The 21,446-nt window shown below is 38.5% G+C and overlaps 1 long non-coding RNA gene and 1 other non-coding gene across 3 annotated transcripts; one reads left to right on the top strand and one right to left on the bottom strand.

The window, feature by feature from the left end:
- The first annotated feature begins 3,283 nt into the window (after positions 1-3,283).
- On the top strand, positions 3,284-9,930 carry LOC149050292 (uncharacterized). 2 transcript variants are annotated; one of them, XR_016183807.1, is made up of 3 exons: positions 3,291-6,423; positions 6,816-6,924; positions 7,871-9,930. It is a non-coding gene; the product is annotated as an uncharacterized LOC149050292 (long non-coding RNA). The 2 variants fall into 2 exon arrangements; XR_016183806.1 differs by having other exon boundaries at positions 3,284-6,924.
- A 4,560-nt stretch (positions 9,931-14,490) lies between these two features.
- On the bottom strand, positions 14,491-20,743 carry LOC113683961 (uncharacterized; the record flags this gene model as incomplete). The annotated part of the gene is made up of 10 exons (XR_016182562.1): positions 20,523-20,743; positions 20,102-20,214; positions 19,761-19,991; positions 19,377-19,489; positions 18,543-19,160; positions 17,052-17,759; positions 16,590-16,947; positions 16,186-16,323; positions 15,286-15,531; positions 14,491-14,915 (listed from the first exon to the last, which is right to left on the bottom strand). It is a non-coding gene; the product is annotated as an uncharacterized LOC113683961 (transcript).
- Between the last annotated feature and the right edge of the window lie 703 nt (positions 20,744-21,446).

The following is a 21,446-nucleotide window of genomic DNA, read 5'->3' as shown; positions in this document are numbered from 1 at the left end:
ACTGATCTCTTCAGGGCAAATCTTATTTCACTACCTACCACCATAAATGAGGGTACACTTAACATAGCTATAATTTTATGGAATTCATCAGATTGCCTCCTTTGTTTCATTCAATTCGGGAATTTAAATTCGTTTGAAATTAGAGCAATTAATCTATTTGACGAATGAGAAAATTAACTTAGTCGCAACTTGTCTATATTCAAGTCTTTCGTTAAGGTAGAGTTATGTTAATGACTACCTTCCGGTATCAAAGAATTTACATATCCTTGACAAAAAAAAAATGGACATGGTTTATACACCTTACATTCACTGACGAACACTTCAGAGCTTCGGCATGGTCTTTTTTCCCTTGCCAAGTGTTACTCAGTGACCGAGACAATCTGGGTTTTTGCCGCAGGCTGACCTGTAGGTATTACAGTCGTCGAAGTCAAAACAAGACTACTTTGCAAAAAGCACCTTTCATTTAACGTTCCTTTAGTAGCCACGCTTCATCAGCTATTGATTCGTTAGATAATTAGTTCTAGATTATTTTATCCTCGTCTGGTGTTTCTTCGGAATTAAATATACACATGAACATTCGTTAGATGTTCCTATTGTAATCTCCATACTTTTCGTTTCCCAGCGGAGGAAGCTTTCGTTCATCATTTTGCATTACATGTTATTGTTATCGCGGCTTAATGTAAGAGCAAACTGGCAGTGCCTTGTGTAATTCGTTTCCATTGTGTACAATTGATTGTAAACAAAATTACGAAGACTTCAGAGTGTGCTAAGCCGTCTTCCTTTGTCATATCGATAAGTTGCAACTGAAGGACGCTCCTCTTCCTAAGATGACGCTTTACGTGTTGAAGCTTTATCACGACTATCCGTTTCTGGTAAATCAGGCACTTGTTCTGCAGGTCTTGAGCTACAGCTTATCGGAATGGTTTGGCTTAAAGTAGAGAAACTAACTCGTCTTTTCTTCAGATTCGGAGAAGGTGCCGTTTCCTTAGACTCCCTACGCCTTTGTTCGGATGTTGTCTCGTCTAGTTTTTGCACTGAGGCCAGACTGGGCATTGCAGGTACGCTGTGCCTTCTACATGGTTTTATCTGCGGTTGTCTATCGTCTTGTATACGTTTTAGATTATGGTAAATAACAGCGAATGAACGTTCCATGTCCCTCGCGTATCTCGAGCTGTCCCTCACTTTAAGCTCGCCTGCACTTTTTGACTTTTTCATTCTTTCTCTTTAAAGTGAAGAAAGTATAGAACCCCCAGTAACAACAAGTCTTGGCTCTCGTGACCTTACGTAAGCGAAGCTTATTTGTTGGTTTTAAAGACGCTATTTGTATATATGCTCCCTTTGGCGATTCCCGTGACCGATGACGCTGAACCGCATTGTTCAGTATCCTCGCTACCCAAATTTCACTCTGTTGGAGTACTAGTAATTCAGAAGTTCGCTGTAAATATCTTTTTATTTGGAGTGCGAAATATTTTCCTGTTACACCCTGATTCTTCACGGTCACCGTATTTAAACCCATTTTGAGGACTATTTTGTTTTTAGTCAGTTTTATAATTTATGGTCCTTTTGGAATGTTATAATTACAGAGGTGCGGGGTATGAGATCTTGAAAATGCATGGAGCATGAACAATAAGATACTGGAAGAAGAATTGACGAGGTGCGCTGAAAGTTTGACCCATTCCAAAATCTCTGGTTTTTATCTTTTTTTTTTTAATCTTTACTTACATTTACCGTCCTTTTGTTCAAAATATCGGCCATCAAGTAATGAATCCTTGTAATGACTCGAACCCGACCCAGCTAGTCAGTCCGTCTAAGTCACAATCTTATTTAAACGTCGTGTATGGGCTTTTCGACAATAAAAGAAAAAATAACGACTTAAAATGAAGACCGTGAAACAAAGAACAAAATTGTATCGTCTGGTTATAACCCTTTGAAAGCGGCCTGTAGCTTATTCTTGTCGTTTTTTTTTTTAAACTATTTTTCTCCCTTAGGGTGGGGGTTTTCAGTGCATTAGTTTTCGTTATTAAGAATTTAGGCCTTCATTTTATCTCGTTTCAACATCGAAGGATGTTTGTAAAAACTTAAGCATGACGCTTATGAATAGAATTAAATGCAAACTGCTAACAGCGGGAGGTCTATTTATCGACTGAGCACTGCGGTTTGAGTTGCACCTAGTTATTGTCAGTACTAATTGGACAAGCATCTATCGTTTTTGTTGTGTCTACTGAGATGTTTTACGTTAAAAAATGTTTAAATGCAACCCCAGCAGAGTTATGTTCGTCAAGAAAAATTTCCCCGGCCTCTTGAAGAATTCAATTTATAAGGATCGAACTGGAAACGAAATTTATAATTAAAAAGCAGTGGACCGACATTAGGAAATCGCCGCAGGGCAGTAGGATAACATTGAAGGTTCAAAGAAAACTGAGTTATGGATGGGTAAAGAAAAGTAATATGTTAATTTCTGTAAGAAACGATGAGCTGTTCCTTTGACATCGTGTTTTTAAGGCGCGTCATTGTTTAAACCAAATCGGAGGTAATAATAACGGCGACCTCGCCAACAAGACTTACTCGAAGAGCATCACAAGTAACACAAGTAAACCACAATAAAGGTGGGAAAAGTGCGAGGGACAAAAAGTAACAAGTAGTTTAGTTTCAGTAACAAATCACTGTAAAGCAAAAGTGAAAAACTGGTTTTGTTTTTCGATAATCGACTGAAAGTCAATCTAAGACTATTTTTGCAGCACTTTTAGGACAGTGTAAGAGGTATCGCAATAACTGCATGGTATCAGATGCAAGTGCGTCATAACGCAAAATACTATTGAGATAAAAAGGTACGAACAGACACCAGATAAATAAAATATATAATGCTTGATTTACCGTCTGAGGTGAGCGATATACCTTTTTAGCAATGTGGTTACGTGGCTTGAAATGGATGCTCAATCATGTGTTGCGGACATCCGTATGTACGAAATCCCTTCTTCTCTTGCCGAATTTTTATTTCACGGACAAATCAGCACTGAAAAGACTGTGGTAAAAAAGAGTGGTGTGGAGCTGGAAAAACAAATTTGTGAATACACGATCTTATAAGATCCCAAAAACATACGTGAAATGAATACAAAAGGGGAAGCGAATGCATATATCGCAAATAGAAAGTTTTGGCGACGTAGTGATCTTAGGTTTGATTGAAACTTTACTTTGTCGAATAATGAAATGTTTCTTTTTTTCGTTTAATAATGTAAATGTTTATCCTATCAAAATTCATTGGGTCGTAACCAAATATGGTCGTTGGGTCATAGAACCAGATACCAGTTATTGCAACGATAGAAGAATGTCAGGTAAACATGTTTACAACAGAACAGAGCGGTGGAAGGTTCATGACAAAATGCCCCTTCAATAAACATTCCGGAGACGAAACACTTTTCATTTTTGAAATAGCTTCTTGTTGACCATAAAAACAATGATGGACAGGCGCCATCTTCGGCTGGCTACAAACTTAACATCATCGACAACAAAAAAATTACGCGCACACTTTGGTGCTAGATGTTATTCTCAACTCATTATTTAGACCCCTTTTGATCCTGAAAGTTTAATATATGTTTGAGCAGAAAAAGAAAACCAGGACGAGACGATATTATTTTTTCTGAACATTTACTCATGTCGTTTTAAACAAAATTATAGCATGAATATGAGGCTAAGGATCCTTAGCGAATTTCCGAAAAAGAAAACTCCGACTATCTGTTATTATCCAACCAGTTATAAACGTAACAAACGTGGACCATCTTTTCACACGCCCAGATAAATTTATCATGCCCGCGATTGTTGTCTGCCCATTTTAGCCCACTTGACCAATATGACATATGAAGCAAAAATGGTGTATTTATACCAAGGATAGAAATACCTGTTGAAAGCATATATTGAACTTAAGACACCTTATCAAATTAACGGGGCTTACAGATCACAGTACGTAAATCAAAACAAGAACTGAAAGTCAATTTAAACTGTTTTACAATATTGCACGAGTTATCCAAGTAGCAATATATCGCAGCACAAAATTCCTGACAAAAAATGTCAAGAGATATTAAAAAGTACTAGGACATATCAGATTGATAAAATACATGGATGTCATGATTTATCATCGGGGATAAGCAATACTTACATGGACGTTCTGAAAGTATAGAATGAAGGCAAGCCTTGATAGTGTATAGTGAACGAAGCTATCTGTCTATGAAACAACCTCGATTGAAAGGACAGACATTGATTTAGGAACGCCGTGTAACAAAATGGCGTCGATATTAAAAGATGAAAAAACGTTAATTCTGATAACAAATCAGCAGTCCTGTACGTACATTCCTACCTTTCATAACTTACACAATAACACTCCCGTCCAGGAATCAGAAAAGTGTTCTTCTAAAAAGAGAAATGAAGATAAATCCCCGTGCAACACTTTCATGAATGAAGAACGAAAATAAGAGTGGGAGAAGAAAGCTTTTTAAAAATTAATTCTTTTAAGGGATCGATGCTACTCAACCTCTTCCTCTATTGTCTCGAAAATGGGGTCAGAAAAATGTCCAACTATCTCTCGATATACTGTGAGCATTTTTATGACAAATTCCTTAAACGTCGCAACACAAGAGAGCCTTCTAGAGACACTCTTGCCAGTAACTCAGAAACGAGTCTGGCAACCCTCCTTCACTATACGGAAAAAATTGCAATCAGCATTTTAGTCAGTTAGCTTTCAGCCAAATTTTGGAAAATGTTTTACATAAGGTTCAGAGCCATCTTGAATCACCAAAAAATTGAATTGTGTGACTCTGAACTATTCATAATAATATTTGTAAAACTTTGCATAAAGATAGACCTTGATATTGCTTGTTGCAGCTCAGGGGGGGAAATGTGGTCACTGAGTACGTTTATTAAGTTACGGACACATACTGAGAGCATATGGGTATTTTGAAGAGGCTGTCATGTTGCTATGGTTGACTGGGTCGGGAGCCGGAAAATGGTGACAACTGGTTGAGAAATGATTAAGCATTTTTTGATCCTAATTCTACGAAACAAACGAAAAAGTGTGCAAGCTACGATGAAGTGCAAAAAAATGCAGGAAATTTAAGTCACTGAGCTAGCTAAGTTCCCTCTCAATAGTTTAACATATCTACAAATGAATCGTTTTGGGGTACTGTCCGCGATAAAGACTTCTTTAACTAAAGCTAAGAATATCAACTGTGCGCGGCAGCTGAACAACGGCAAAAAAATTCCTCCAAAACAAATACTGCGCTGAAGTTATTAATTAAACATTTTGAATGGGTCAATACAATTATGACAGGATTCATTCCTTACGTATATATATATAAAGGACACTGATAACTGTTATGACTCCGCAGAATTATCTCAATTTTGTTGCTGCTGTACGAGAAAAATCTTGATTATTGATCACACTGCCTCGTCTTTATCATAAAGGAACCTCAGATTAACTAAAAACAGCAAAATATGACATCAACGCATGAGCACACGGAAACTGACGCTTAGCGTTCACTCAGTCACAATTGAATTAAATGGCTTTTGATTCTTCTCCCTTTTAAACCTACAATTCCACCCTTCTTTTCAATGCTGTCGGACTGCTGAAATATTTCGAAGACGATGATTGCAGCGTGAAATCAGAATTTCCTCTGGGAAATCTGTGCTCAGTAGGTAAACTCCACTATTCATGGATGGCCTTTCTAAGACTCCGCACAATTGTAATTGACGCGGTTCACTGCCACGTCTGATTGTCGGAATCTTTTCATCATGAAGGCGGTATATGTTGTGATAGATAATTGTGAAAAACTTGTTCGTGTCTTTCCCGTAGGTGTCACGAGACCCCCTTCGCTCTTTTCTTTTTGCTTTTCTTGAATCAGGACCATTTTCTCTCTTTTTCCATTTTCACGATTTAGCCTGAGCAGAAGAGCTGAAGAACAACCAAGAACTCGGTGTAAACGTGCCCTCCAGTGGGTGTAACCGATGAACAAAGGCGGACAGCGATTTTAAGCGTTGCGAGCTTTTTATGCCCGTTTTTTCAATAATAACCACTGTCATATTCGAATGATTGAAGTCATCTTCGAAAGTTCACAGTTGATTGTGTCTCACCAAAAGCCGAATATTAGCGTCAAGAACTGAGTGTAATAAGTCTGAAAATTATGTGGTGCCTCTTTCCAACAGTTTTCGAAGCATCTTTATGGAAAGAGCAATTTTTCTGGAGTCTTAAATTGAAATGTTTTCAATCAACTTCAATTGCTAGTTATTACTCAGTTAAATTGCCTCAAGCGTACTAGCGAATATCAATTGCAGTTAAATTAATATTTTTCTCAACCGACCATATCATGACAATTTATTTCTTATCAGACACGATGAATATGTCGTTGGTATCAAAATTTCTCACGAAACCAGCCGGTAGGTCATATTGCTCAAGAGCCATAATGTTGAACTGAGTTTCCTCACTTGTTGTTGAATGTTTCGTTAGTGACCTATGCTTCGAAGTGATATATGAACATGCTGTGTGTCATGTGAGGTCAATAATGTTATTTGAAAATATACATCTTTTTTATTCTGCACTTCTAACTGAATTGCTTATACCCCATCTTTTCGTGAAAAAACGTAGCTTTGGTTTGATTTATCTTCAATAGAATTTCCGTCTTAGGGACCAAAGTAGATATCCTTGATGTTGCCTTCCGTCACACGAGAAAGTCACGTTCGTATCGATTACGCGCGAACTCTCCTCCCAAGATTAAATAATCTTTTTTTTGAAGTAAAAAAATTGCTTTTTTGTTTTATTTTATTGCTAGAACGTGCGCTGCATCTAAATTGTTGCGGAAAAAAGATCAGCTTCTATCACCGCACAATGAGTACTTGACACAAATCTGATCAAAGCAGGAAACGCTAAGCAGTCGTGACGTAAGCAACTAGCCACAAGATTGGATTTTAGCATTCCACGCGCTAGCTGGGAGTTATTTGTTTTCCTGGAGATTCAAAAGGAATGGATTTAGCAGTAATTCACCGATTAGCTTCATACCGATCGTCTCTAACCGCATCAACTCTACACTGGAGCATCGTAAAGGTGCCGAAAGGAGAGGAATGGCTTAACCCGAAAATAGCTAGCGCAGCATAACTCTGTCTGTATACAGTATCAATACAATATCGTTTCTTAAACTCTTTCCCCAAATCATTTCTTCAGCATGGTGCTCGATAAAATGGTATAATTAGTCTTTTAATACTTTTTTTTATGAAATGCCTAACTATGCAAAGTCAAAAATCAATAAGGGACTCACTAAAAACTCTCGGAGATTCCAAGGGTTTGCGCCAACGACTCTACACTGAGTACAATTTGGCTACGTCACTTCTGAAATCCTGTTCGTTCTCTTAAGAATCGTGAGTTTGCTTAAGGGCTAGAAAGAATGAATCAGAAAAAAATGTGAATCGTTCATCTTCCGTGTTTTTGTACCAATCACTTTGTTGAAGTGTTTAACGGAAGTCAAACACTTTCAGTTCATTCATATTTAACTCATAAAAGATAAAGGGGTTAAGTTTCAAAAGAAACTGCGGTGCTGCGTCGGTGGGAGAGTATAATAGTATAATTTAGTGTTGTCAGCTGAGTTGAAAACGTAAATCGGCCACCGTAAAGAGTTTAAAGGCTGACGTTTTGTACGTTAGCCCTTCGTCAGAGCGATTCAGCGATTCAATCGCTTTGATGAAGGGCTAACCCTCGAAACGTCAGCCTTTTAACTCTCTACGGTGGCCAATTTACGTTTTCAACTCAGTTGATAACACTAAATTACCATATTTCACTCATCTTTGGTTAGTTCAGTTGGCTGACGGCTTTTACTTATGCTTTATTTTACAGAGTTCGGTGAAATTTTCTTAACTAATCATTGTCGACATTCTACCTGCCAATCGAAGTTTACGAAGCGAAGGGAAGAAAAGTCAAACATCTCGAGAAATGTTGCTTTAGACTGGACTATGGTTGCATCGTTTTCCTTCGTGGAAGGAGATACAAACTTAAATCTATTTAGTTTGCGTCACTTGCTACTTTTTTTTGTACCCTCTGTAATAATCTAAAATGGCAGTTTGAATAAACGATGATCTCTGGGGTCAGTTATTAAGAAAAAAAAAGGAAAGCATCTTTTGTAACATTAATTAATTTTTCAACTAAGCTGTCTTCTTCATTCTCGAATATGCGTCTAAACGAACACGAAACATGCAACGTGCCGTAAATCATGTACACCTAAAGCCTGCCCTAACTATGGGGTCAGATATGTACTAAACGTCAGTGTCAGATGAAAATACCTGATTTGCTAATTATAATATGTGCAAATAACGCATTTAATTAGGATGCAGAACTGATAGTAATGTAAGGACTGAAATGTCATTAAAAAGGAGCCAAGAGGCTTTGCACATTACCTTTCTCTTTATCCCGTTAAGATAACGTCGTCGCCTAAAGTATTAGAAGGCATTAGCAACATCTGATTTATCATTTTAGTGACAGCGCACGATTTATCCGATAATTACTAAGGACGAACCTCAGCTATAAATAGTGAGCTCGAGGTCATTAATGTTTGTGCAAACTACAACTATATTTAAGATGTATTTACACTAATTTCTATCCTCTATGATTAACTCAGTTTATCGACAAAACTCCTTTTATTACCATTATCTTTACGATTGTTATTTTACCAACAAAAAAAAGTAAGTCTGAGAGAAAAGTTGAACCAACCATTGTGGTGAAGTACTGTTTAGCGTCAATTTCTTGACAATCTAAGGTGAGGGTCGCGTTGAATCAAATTTGTGGGTTACCCTCCTTTATCAACGCCTTCTTAGTCAGTTGAATATCTAAATAATCATGAATAAGTTTCATCATTACGTTTTGTTTTAATTATTATTTGTGAATTTAAAAGCTTCCAAACACAACCTTAATGGATCTTAAATATATACAATAGCTGTTTCTGAATTCCTGATTGATTAGGATGGATAATTATTGCAGTCTTACGTAACTAAATTTATATAACAATTTCTATCTGCTGCTTACGTTTAAGGGGTTCCTTTTGCAGAATTTTAATTCTACGAATAGTAATCGAGTGAGTTTAAAAAGCCAGGAATAAGTTACAGTTTACTTTGTGGGTAGCAATTTTGCTATCTTATACCAAGTAATTACAGTCAATCTAACAAAACATTTCCACAAAATAGAAATAGCTAAACTACGGTCCGATCACACAAGTTCGTTCACAGCTTGATTAAAATAGGTATCAAACGTCCCATGTTAATCTCCAGAATCAACAAAGCTGTTTCACTCATTGTCCGCCGCTCAAGGCAAATCTTGCGCAACATTTTGTCGCTTACACTAGTGATTCTGTCATCCGTCTTTAGCCATCTACCGTCCTTTTGGGGCTCAAATGAAGCTTCTGAGGTTCAGACACTGTTCTGGATAAGGGCACCTTTCTGTGATGTTCACCATCGACAGCAAATCTAACTTTTCGTCTTTGCAAGGAGTTCCCTTCGGTTTGTGATCCGAGAGATTTATTATTGGTCATTTTCTCTTGGACAAAAGCTAAGAAGGTTTCTGATCTGCTTCGTTTTCTCATACGCCTCTCTGGCTTTTCTTCAGGTTTTCCCGTGACTACAATCTTCCGTTTCCCAGCATCCGTTAAAAGGAGGTTGGCATCACTACTGCACAAATGACCATCTTGAAGCCTTTTGATGTTGTGGAATATAAGAGTGAACGCTTGATTCATATCTTTATCATAATTGCTCTGTCTCCGGGATGAACAGTTATTCATGTTTCTGGTTCGCTTGTAGTCTTTCATCACGACTATACTGTTATTTTCCCATCCTCAAGTAAAGCCAATATGTTTCATTCGATGACTTGTTTGTTTTTACTGATACATCACGTACGACAGTGACAGAAGTGGACCCATAAATCAGTATCATTAGGTGAAACCAATTACCGCATTTTCTCTCTTCCAATCGGAAGCGCGCGCCAACCGGAAGATTAAATTAAGCTATATGTGGTCACGAAACAACATTATCGAAAACGTCTTCCTCAATTATACTGATTGTTCGAAAATCACAGAAGAAACTCCTGGTGAATATGAATATTAGGTTTTTAAGTTTACTGCCGAGAAAAGCAACAACCACATCAAAGAGCTAGCTATTTCGTTATTTATCAACCGCATGATCTCAAGCACGTCCTTGTTTGTCTTAAAGAGTCTTTAAGACAGTATTCCAAGTCGGAATTTTTGTGATTAGACCAATTTGCCGAAATTCACCTTTCGTCTTTGCATCAATGACCGTTGACGAAACTTTGTGATATTGGAATCAGTCTCCTTTTGTTTCGTAGACGACAATTTATTTTCGTCACAGAGTTAACGTTGTCTCCACCGACTCATTACCAGAACATTTTCACTTTAGCGTATTTCGTGGTATAGATAACAATACAGATATGGAAAATTGGATTTTCCAACTTTGAGTAGGTCATGTCAGCAGTAGATTCTAACCTCAGCACACGCACAAATATGTATGTAAAAGATAGGCTTGGTTTTACCTGTAGTGAAGCCAGGTTCCATCTTACATCATTGGTTTTCAAATAGAGGATGATAAGACCGATGAAGCGATCCAACCGAGTGTTTCGATGGCCTGATCAAAGTTTTGGACAAGATTGCTTGGAACATATCAGGCCCAGGCAGAGCTGACTTCCTGTACGCATTCCATAACTTAAATTTTCTTCGTGGTAACCATACCTGACAAGCTTAAATTCTCAAGTTTGTTTGTTTATATGTTCGAATTCTCCTTCGTTTATTTGTTTGTTCATTTCTGCTTTTATTCAATTTTCTCCGTATCAGGAATTTTTATTGAGTAAAATTAAAGACAGCTCAACTTAACATCAAATATATGCTTGGCGATAAAGGTTAAATCCTTGTTTTCACAAAAACTCGCAGCAGTTTATTTCATCAAGGAACTTTTTTCTTACCTTGCGGGTTTTTATAACCGCAAAACTACCAAACAAACTGATATCTATGCAAATCAACATTTTTATGCTGCAGGGCAAAAACATAGAAATCATAATTGAAAATTCTGCCATCATCAAATTAGTCTGGAAAGGGTTGTTGCAGTTCAAACATTGTAGTAGATTCTTGCGTGATACTCAAACTATCTAGTTTCCCTTGCAAACATTTAAACATGTCTAGAGTTTACTTAACTGATCCCTTGATCACTTCGTTCTTAGTCATCTAGATTAATGAGCCATGAAATTCATTGCCCTTAAGTCGGTTTGTGAGTCGAGAACGGTAATAGTGCTTGTGACTAACGGATTAACAGCTAAATATGGATTTCAAAATGACGATGTGTCCACAAAGAATGAATGTCGGGGAAAGCAAGAATGACATTTTTGAGAGTGAAATATCTATACTTTTCACGCTCTTTTAAGTCTCTTCAGTAAACAATTTAAGTGATAGAGCAATTCCCGGATTAGTAAGTGACTTACGACGCATTTTTAAGTTTCAAAAATTGTGCTATGCTGTAAACATACCGCGTTGACATTGTGTGGCGAACATTTATCCTGACTCTTCTTTTCAAAAGCATTACACTGTCGCACTTTGCCATGGGCAATTATTTAATTCGTCCAACATCACTCAAGCATTCGTCCTCGGCTTGCACGGGAAAAGCCACCTGTAGTCAAGATTATCTAGTCGAAGACGACACAACTCATCGTAGATAGTAACAGCTTTTTAATGTTTTAAATTACAGCTCGTATTTTTTTTTGGAGCCTTTTTTCGACGATATTCTTCCAACATTTTGCATGCGTATCTCCTATTTTTCGCTATCAGCCTCTTTTGTGACAACAATACGTGGCTGTAAATCTGAAAACACTCTCTTAGTTAACGATTTTCTTTGTCGGTCAACCCGTCTGTCTTTCACTTCATGATCGTCCGCGAATCTGACTTTTCTTCTCTGCATTGGACTAGTTTCGATACCATTGAAAGACCGAGATTTAGCACGACTTTCTAAACCTTCCAAGTGGTGTTGTGTGTCTACCACTGCAAGTTTCAATGAAGAATCAGACATACATCTCTTCGGCTGCGCGAAAGGGACTTTAGTGTCATAGCTGGATTTATCGACTCCTGCTGGTCATACTGAGGTTGGGCGATGTTAGGAGCGCTGTTGCATATTCGGTCATCTTGCAGTCTCTTGATGTTGTGGAAAATAAGAGTGAAAGCGTGATCCATCTCTTTGTGGTAAGTATGGTGTCTCCTAGATTGACCATTCGACATTTTCTCGGAACTTTTATGGTCTCTCATAACGTTAAGTTTATATTTAAAGCTCAATGTCGCGAGGTGAACGTGCAGTTTCTAGAGTGGCGGGTCACTCAATGAACCAAACTATGTAGCTTCGTGTCATATCATACAATGTCTCTTTAAGCTTACGTCAATTAACAATTTAATTTGTAGGAATCGGCGGGTTGATGAATCAAAGTTATTATTAAAACGCTTTGTTTTGTCCTACGGTTCTTGTGATTTTTTGGCTTAAGGGCATCTACTAAGTCAAAGTTCGCCAGTATTGTTTATCTTCATTTGCAGCATAAAAGCATTTCATAATTCTCTGATGTTTTTCGTTGGTTTTCTTTTTCTTTGATATCAGGAAACAGACGAATTGAAAGCAATTAAGTGTAAACGGTTTCTACCGTTACGCCATAACGCGTTCCACTTCTTAGCAATTATCCATGGACGCCAGTAGTTGAGGCATAAAGCCTTATACTGCTTCGTCATGTTTGATCTCAATGATACATGTTAATATGTCAAAACTCCGTGAGAATATCTTTTCACTTGGCTATGACGTCATTAAATATGACGTAATGATTCTATTTATTTTGCACGAAAAGCCAAGGGATTTCAACCTCTAGTGCTCCGATTTGTTCATGTATCCAGACAACCTGTGAAATTCAGTGTGGGAAACAATGTTATTAATTCCATGAACAGGAAGCATAGTACTCATTTTTAGCGTCGGAATGCATACTATGTTAGGACTGAGCTCGTTTGAGACAAACTGTCCATAATATGTATTTCGTCATTTTTATGTAAACAGAGTAAAGCAAATGTTTGTTTTGTGCAATCTCCTTACCGCGGTTATATAATCCCAGCCTCTAAATTACCAACTAGTTATGTTTCTTTCTGCTCGGAGTAGCTTCTAGAAAGCTTAGACATTCAGAACGTCGAAACAAACACTTCATCTTCTGTTCACCACGTGAATACAGTGTATATATCATTTATACGATTTAATTGTTTGCAATTCTGTGCACCATTTCCTTCGTTTTAAAATCGTCTTCTTTTAACTGTAATTTAAAGATGACGGTTCAGTCGTCGATCTTTGTCCGGGTATGATCGTTGCCCTTTGTCAGCTCTTTTCGAGAGGCAATTATCAGCAAATGAAACTTTTCGCTGTTGATAGGATGGACTACTGTCTTTACCCTCGGAAAGAGAGCGAGATTTAGGATGAGTGCTAGATTCGTGATTCATGTTTTGTCGAAGGCCCCCCTCATTCAACGGGTCTGACGTGGTTGACAGTCTCTGCAAAGTGTGTGCTAAATCGACTTGGTCCGCAACGAATGACACACGATTAGTAGCACGTTCGTACACCCGCCCATCCTGTAACCTCTTGATGTTGTGGTAAATCAAAAGAAATGCTCTCTCCATTTCTCTGTCGTATTTGCGTCCTTTACTGAATTTGCGGCCGTTCATGCTATGGAGCTTTGTTTGATGCCTTTTTCCTCTGACTCAGATCTTCAAACTGAGAGATAGAGTTCTTTCAGGCGACTAGTGCAGTTATGATACAGCAAGGATTCACGATCCTTTTTTCAGCTTATCATTTGCATCAAGTATACCTTAAGGCTTCTTCAGCCACAAGACAATACGCCTTTATTAAGAATACGTCAGAAGCAAAACGTCATTGTATCACAGCATTTGTGTGGTTACCCAGCAACGTATGATTATGCACTGCTGCCAGTGACCTTTTCATCCATTTTAATATTGAGATTGAGTCTAAGATAGTTGTTGCTATACATTTTAATTCTTATTAGGAAAAACTTCCGTAACACTGTTATTAAAATCCACACTCAGGGAGTGTTTAAAGTTATTCATACATGTCAAGCGTTTAACTGAAGAGATATCTTGAACACGGCGTGCACATTTTGTTTGGCGTACCTGCCGGTAAACGCCTGAGTTCGAGTTAAACGTGGACTCCTCTGAAGTTTTTCTTGACACCGAAGGCTTCGACGCTACATTCTGAGTATCACATTAAAGCTACTGGGTGGGATTTTTTTTGTCCCTTTCTTGCGTATTTGAAAGCTCTTCTTTTCTTCGCGTTAGGGGGAAATAGTCTGTTTTCTGAGACCACAAGGCCCTCTTCCATCATTTCCTCATCGCTGCCATTAGAGACCACAAGATCCTCTTCCATCATTTCCTCGCTGCTGCCAATAGGAGATTTGCACTGGGAAGGCGCTTCGTACTGAGATTTGTATTTGCTAAAGGCTGGCCAAAAATCTGACCATTTCTTCACATTTCCCTGCTTCCCAAAACAGAGTTTTGACGACTCAGAAATTTCTACTGCAGAGAGAACTTTATCCCACAGGTTCAATTCAGACACATAGACTACCTGGCTGTGTACTGTTAATACTTCTAAAGTTCCACCTCCCGGTAATGAATCCTTTAATAATCCCCCTACGGCGTATTTGCCAAATTTGGCACTTTTATCCTGAACACCATCAACGTACACCTTAGTCACGCCACTGACACCGTTCCAAGCAATGCACAATCGGTGCCACTCATTATCATCTAGAAATGCTCTTGAAAAGCGCAAGGTCTTCCTCCTGCGAAAAGGCGAAAGAGGCACCATCTTACCCTCTGTGGCTATGCTAAGTTGTACGATATTTACAAATATTTTGAAAAGAGTTTTGCTAACTCGATCATTATTCATTCGATAACAATCGGGAAAGGAGGCGCATCGAGCTTCATCAAATTCTCTTTATTTTAATTATAATCAAATTCTCTTCCCGAGATACCTTGTTCTTTTTTCCAAGTAATCAAGATAGTTTGGTTCAAACAAAAAAACACCTTTCCCCACTAATGACTTGGTCCACGATGTACTTGGCCAACTTTAAATTGTAATTGCCATGAATCTACATCTATTGTATAACTCTAGGACAAGAAACAGGCATGACAAAAGGAACTCACTTAGGAACATGGCCAAGGGCAAAAAGTATATAACCTCCACCATTTTTATCATACTCCACGGTCCTGAGGAAGAAACCACTTTTTCTGTTTGTGTCGTAGTACCTGGCCAGGCCGGTCATCTTAATTCCACGCAAATTCGTCTGAGGAAACTTTGTCCACAGACACAATGTCATGTGATTAAGAGCGGGCATATCCTGGACATTTACTCCATTTACTTGCCACCGCTTTAAATATCTTGAAGTAGCCGTAACTCCTCCTGGTACGATTGTCTTGGCATCAAATGTGACTGCAAAGGCAATCAATAACGTTCATGGAAACGTTAGTTGACTATATAAAGACCATTGATTAAAGAAATCAATTGCCGAGTTTTTCTTGGTTTACAAACCATGACATCTGAACTGCAATATACGATACACCTCGACCTCTGAATTTTGTCATGGAACAAACCAAGTGAGTTTTCCGCTATGCTGGAATCAGACTCTAAGTATCTATTTTACCAATCATTTTTGTTCCACTCGCACCTCCTGGTATCATGACCTTTCAATTTCATCCCTTTCAATTCCTGCCTTTGTTCGATTTACGGAAGGAATAAATATCTAGATGAACAAATCATTTTTCACGTCGGCAAACCCCCACCTATCGGTAAATGGTGACTGTTCAGTACCCAACTTTTACAAAAGTTAAAGACGTGTACTTGATTAAATTTCCTGTTGCCAAAATTAGTCTTTTTGGTATCCTCGATATCTCTCATCCATTATAGAGACACACATAATGGTTGCCCCCTCCAAAGTTTCAAATTATAACTTTCAGTGGTTCTCCTTCGAGACCAGAACGATCACTAGAATGATGGATTCCTGTTGGATTCCTGTCATTTCTAGTTTCTTCTCAAAATGTTTTCTCTTTCATGTGACCTATCTGCTAAATACCCTTAAACTCTTACGTAAACATTCCTTCTTTTCGTCTGGCTGTGTATTTTCCGGACATTTTTCTAAGCACACATTAGTCACTGGATCCTTGGCTACTCTACAAGCCAAACAATCTGAGGGCCGTAAATCTTTCGCACCAGCATTTTTGCAACCTAAACAAAGACAAGCACTCATCAGGCAATGAAAAAAGTCTTAGTTCGGTTATAGGTATTCTTTCTATGGGCTAATAGATTATTTTTCAACTCACGTCTTAACTTATGAATTTTTTTTCCAATAAACATATTTTCCTTAAAATAGAATTCCATGTCATAATGAAAGACCGTGAATTCCACATCCGTCTTCTTGATGTACGGACTGTTCACACCAAACGCCACAGATATTAACAAAAATTCAGAGATAACTATTTAAATAGGTCAACCTGCAAAAGGGTCGCAATATTCATGGCACTTCAAAAAACACAGATTTGTTGGGAGATCTTTGTAAGTGCTTCCTTTGCAATCAGCATCTGTAAGGTCACGTGGTGTAATGTGAGCGTCTCATATTTTGACAACCTTATCCATGTTACCAAAAGCGTAAAATCGCACTTGTAAGGGATCGTTCGCGTCAAGATGCGTCAGGTATATGTCTCCACCGTCTGAGATACCCAGAGACTTTCCATATTCAATCAGAGTGCTGTTGGGCTTTTCATAAAGGCAAACAAAGTATAACTGGTACAGCAATGCATCTCCGATAGACACAGATCCAGTGTCTGACGTTGATGTAACTTCCCTCTCTTCCTAAAAGTAAAAATATAGTCAAAGTCTAAGAGTGTTGCTGACAAATGATTATCAACGTACACAAATCAAAATATGTCACACACTTTCAGTTAACATTTATAGACCTTATAAATTGCAACTTTTCTGACTCCAATCTGCACATAATACCAAGAGCTGCACCGACTCGGTATCGTTGCGAAAACAACAAAGAAATCGCCCGCAGAAGAGGCAGTGAAATGAAGGCAGCGGCCACCAGTCGTTGTTGGGTCAAGCCGCAAGGCGTTGGACCATTTTACATTACACGGTGTCACTGCAGGTGAGGGCGCAGACCCTCGTTTAACTGAATCGTGGAAAGAATTCGATTGCGTCACAGTGAGGTGTGCCAGTGGAAATCCAATCATTTCCTCTCTTAAGGTTGGATAAGTCCGTTTAGATTCATTGAAGTCTTCTTTGATAAGATCCAAGCTTCCATACTTTGAATTATAACTTAGGACAAGACCAAATATAGATAACTTGTGGTTCCTCAGCTCACCGCTCTTTCCGTTACGATATCCACTGTACAGGTGGAACTTGCCGTACTCATCAGCAGTGAACCATCTACCACCAGTAAATTTAACTTCTCGGGTCATGTTTTTCTCGATTTTTCCCAAACCGTCTACCCTACGGGCCAAATCGGTCTCCATATCAAATTTAACTGTGAGGGTCGAGTTTTCTTGTACGATTTCTTTCCACTTTGGAACACGGGTATTGAGAAAAAAGCCATCGTTGACTTCAGTAGTTTTGTCTTCCAATCCGCACTTAGAAATCACCATATCAGAAACAGATATCGGGCCCTAAGCAGAACAAATATATATGTCATTCAAAATAAATTATTTTTATAGTCTTTAAGTATCTAGTACGTAAAAGAATGAGTCTGCAGGTCTGGCCGATTTAATAACAGTCGAACGTCTGACAGTGTAGTTGCGGCAGAGCTAACAATTGTCAGCCAAAGGCTTGTTTTTCACTCCGTTAGAACAACGGTGAGCCATTGAGGAGGCGAGCGTGGCCTAGTGGTTAGGGCGCTGCACTTGTAAGCCGGAGGTCCCGGGTTCAAGTCCTCCTCCCTGCCACTGGATGGATTTGTCTTCGGTGGCCCCGAATTCAACTCCTGCACGCTTTGTAAATAGCCAACTGGTCTGCCTCCTACCAGTTGGGGTTTTTAACGAGTTTCTGTTCATTTACGATATTTGTTTCCTTATTTACAGTGTCCCCAATTAGCACAGCAGTGCTAAATACACTGACACTTAAATAAAGTTATTATTATTATTATTATTATTATTATTATTATTATTATGACGTTCCTAATGGCTTTCAGGGATTCTGCCTTTTCCATCGAAAGCGATCATAGGGGCATTGAGACAGCGGTGATAGTACCATGAACTTAAGTCAGTGTTTTTCTTTTCCCAGAAAACACAGCGGTTAAACTTTATGCTAATCACCTCGTAGTCAATATTCTTTGAGAAAAAAATGATCAATGAGTAATATGACGAATTCTACGAACACAGTCCGTAGTTTCTCGCTATTCATTGATTCTGTGGCCCTTTTTTCATTATTTTAAGAGTTTTACTTTAACACACCTCGGCCATAAAAATCTCGATAGCCCTTTGGAGACTGGAACGCCTTCTCCTCAAAGCAACATCCAATTCTTCCCGGTCTTGAAAAGGACAATAGAACTTCTTGACTCTTCCATCAGCATTTGTCACCGTGTAGTACCTCTCAGTTGTCTCCCCTCTTGTTTCTTCTACAATATTTTTTTACATTCCCCTCGCATCCCCAGTCGACGTCTTCTGCAGAAAACAAATCGTTTGCACGGAAATTAACTAGGTCAACTATCGATCCCAACAAAAAACGGAAAGCCTTGGGATAATTTGGAATACTCTGCAGCCATTCCCTTAAACTCGACTTGAACGTTGGCGAGTACACATCTGAGAGAATGGTTGCAATCTCTTGGCTCCCACCCTGAGCCATAACTGAAGTGGAAGTGAATTTGTTTTGGGCTTTTGCTTCTTGACCTCCTTCAGTTCTTGACTTGGCCCCACCGCTTGCAAATAAAAATCTAAATTCCATCTCCATTTTTTCTGCGAATGCATGTTTTGATGCCACTTGGGACGCTTCCATAGTTTTTCTTATTTGCAGTTGGCCTCCGAATTTCGCTGATTTTATGTAGTGGGTACCCCATCGTTGGATGAAGTTCTCTGTTGGGGTAAGCGAGATGAACATGACAGTGTAATTGAACTCATGTACGAACCAAATTCTCAAAATTGACCAACAATGCATGTCTACAACTCCAGGTTACATTTATCGTTCTCAATTTTCTGACATCGTTCTCTTACCAGAATCAGACAATATACGGCAAGAACAAGGCATTATCAAAGGATCAGTGTTAACATAAATCAGAAAATGTTCCTTTCGGTATTTTATCTGTGCACCAGGTTGAAAATAGGAGATTGGAAGTTCCATGAATTCTCTCAGGAATGACAGACTAAGATCACTTGGTTTTACTTCGTCCATGAAGATTTCGTATCTTAAATTAAAAGACTACATCAGTTAATCAGACGACCATTTCCCGTTAAGGAGGATCCTTGTGCAAACATTTATGGTCAATGATATTTTCTTGCATTTCAACAACCCTGACAAAATTCCTCATCCAAGACACGAATACTATAGTTACTACTTAGTTTTCACTTGGCGTCACCATTGGAAACAATTTGGAACTCTTTTTTTCTGTTAATGTTGTGAATAAGCTGTTGCTTAGTTGTATGCAAATTTATTGCATAACTTTGTTACTTACTCACCTCTCTACATCCACGTACAAGGCAGCCATATACTGCTGAGTACTAGTTTTCATTGAGCCACCCCAGGCTTTTTTCACTCCTGATATGAAGCCTAAGGAAGATTCAGAGACGCCAGCCTGATGTTCGAGATATGTCTGGTATTCAGCGCTATTCTCAAAGATCAGCATAAACGCTGACGTCTCGTAAATACCATGGACATTCATGGTGTCTGGAACGTTTCGGTGATCGTAGCTGAAAAAAAGGGGATCAAAACTGAAATGGAAACTGAGTATAGAATCATTGAGGCAACAAGAGGGAGAGACACTCGATGATGCAGCAGAGTTTAAGAGTCTCATTCTTACTTTGATTTGGTGGCTTAGTTTCTCTGGACAATGCTCATTTTTCTGGACTCTGGACTATATTCTCCGCTTCCGTCAAAACCCACACCTATGAAAAAGGCGCCATCAATCATATCCTGTAGAGATAAATGCAATTGAAAAGTACCCTGAAGGAACCTTACATGCAAATAAAAGAGAAACAGTAACATCAAAGGAGAAAGCTGTTATTTCCTTAAATAATAATTTTTCTTTCTCACCCCTTTCTCTGATTGCTCGCCTTATTTCCTTTCTCTTTCTCTTTGTTATTCTCTTTGTTTTTCTGTTGTCGTTAATTTCTCTGATAATCTAATGATTTCATCATAGTTGACTATGAATAGTTTGAATTTCGTTTTCTTTTTAGATGATCCTGATCCTTAAAGTTTATTTTCATGGCATTTATCCTTACCATACATGATGACGAGTTTTCCTTCGCATTGTAACATGGATCACCAATCTTGTAGTCTTTTCCCCAACATCCGTTCATAAGAATCTGACCCATTCCTGCCGAGTAAATAAACGGAGTTTTTCCTTCTTCTACCGGAGATTTGGAGTCGCCGTCGATGGAGGCATCCAGGTGATACGCTGATGGAACCATCATGTTGTCACTCATCCAGGCCTTGTCGGGAGTAATGTCCAGCTATATCTGAATTTAATGATTAAAAAGGTTGTCTGAAGCTGGAAGATCCTAGTTTTCACACCTTTCGGTCAAGTTGCTGTGTTCCTGGGCAGGACGGTTTATTCACACAATGCCTCTTGTCACCCATGAGTGTGAAAGGCCAGCTTTCAGGGATGCCAGGGGAAATTCGTTTTAAGCAGCCTATGATGAACTAGTATCCCATTCAAGGGAGTTGAAATACACTTAGCCACTTCATGGTACGGAAATTGATATAAGCTCTAGCAGTGTGAGTTATTTGGCTCGCGTTTAACTAAACCAAATATGTTTCCATATTCGCTGTACGCAAAAACTGTCGGTTATTATAAGAAATGGGATTTTAAAAATGTTCTGTTACATTTACAAAACATTTATGAGCGACGGTCAGGAAATATCGACCAAAATCTTAATTTCGTGGCAAGAGTTGAAAAATCGCTTTCTTTCGTTTTTTGTCCATGAATAGCTTTTAGGTAGATAAGATACCTGATGTGGATTGTTCCCGCCAAAAGCTTTTTATTTTTTAGAAAAATTAGAACATCCGTTTTTGTGGTCGGAGTCACAAAATTGGCTAATCATTTACGTGAAATTTGCATACATCAACTTGCCTCTCGTTCGCAAACAAAATCGCACGGAGAAATTTGGACACTTTATTTCAACAGAATCACTGTTCTTCTTTTA

This window comes from Pocillopora damicornis, chromosome 2 (genome assembly GCF_964200805.1).
Source record: "Pocillopora damicornis chromosome 2, jaPocDami1.2, whole genome shotgun sequence".
In the NCBI taxonomy this organism is placed as follows: domain Eukaryota; kingdom Metazoa; phylum Cnidaria; class Anthozoa; order Scleractinia; family Pocilloporidae; genus Pocillopora; species Pocillopora damicornis.
This window is presented reverse-complemented; position numbering and strand designations above follow the sequence as displayed.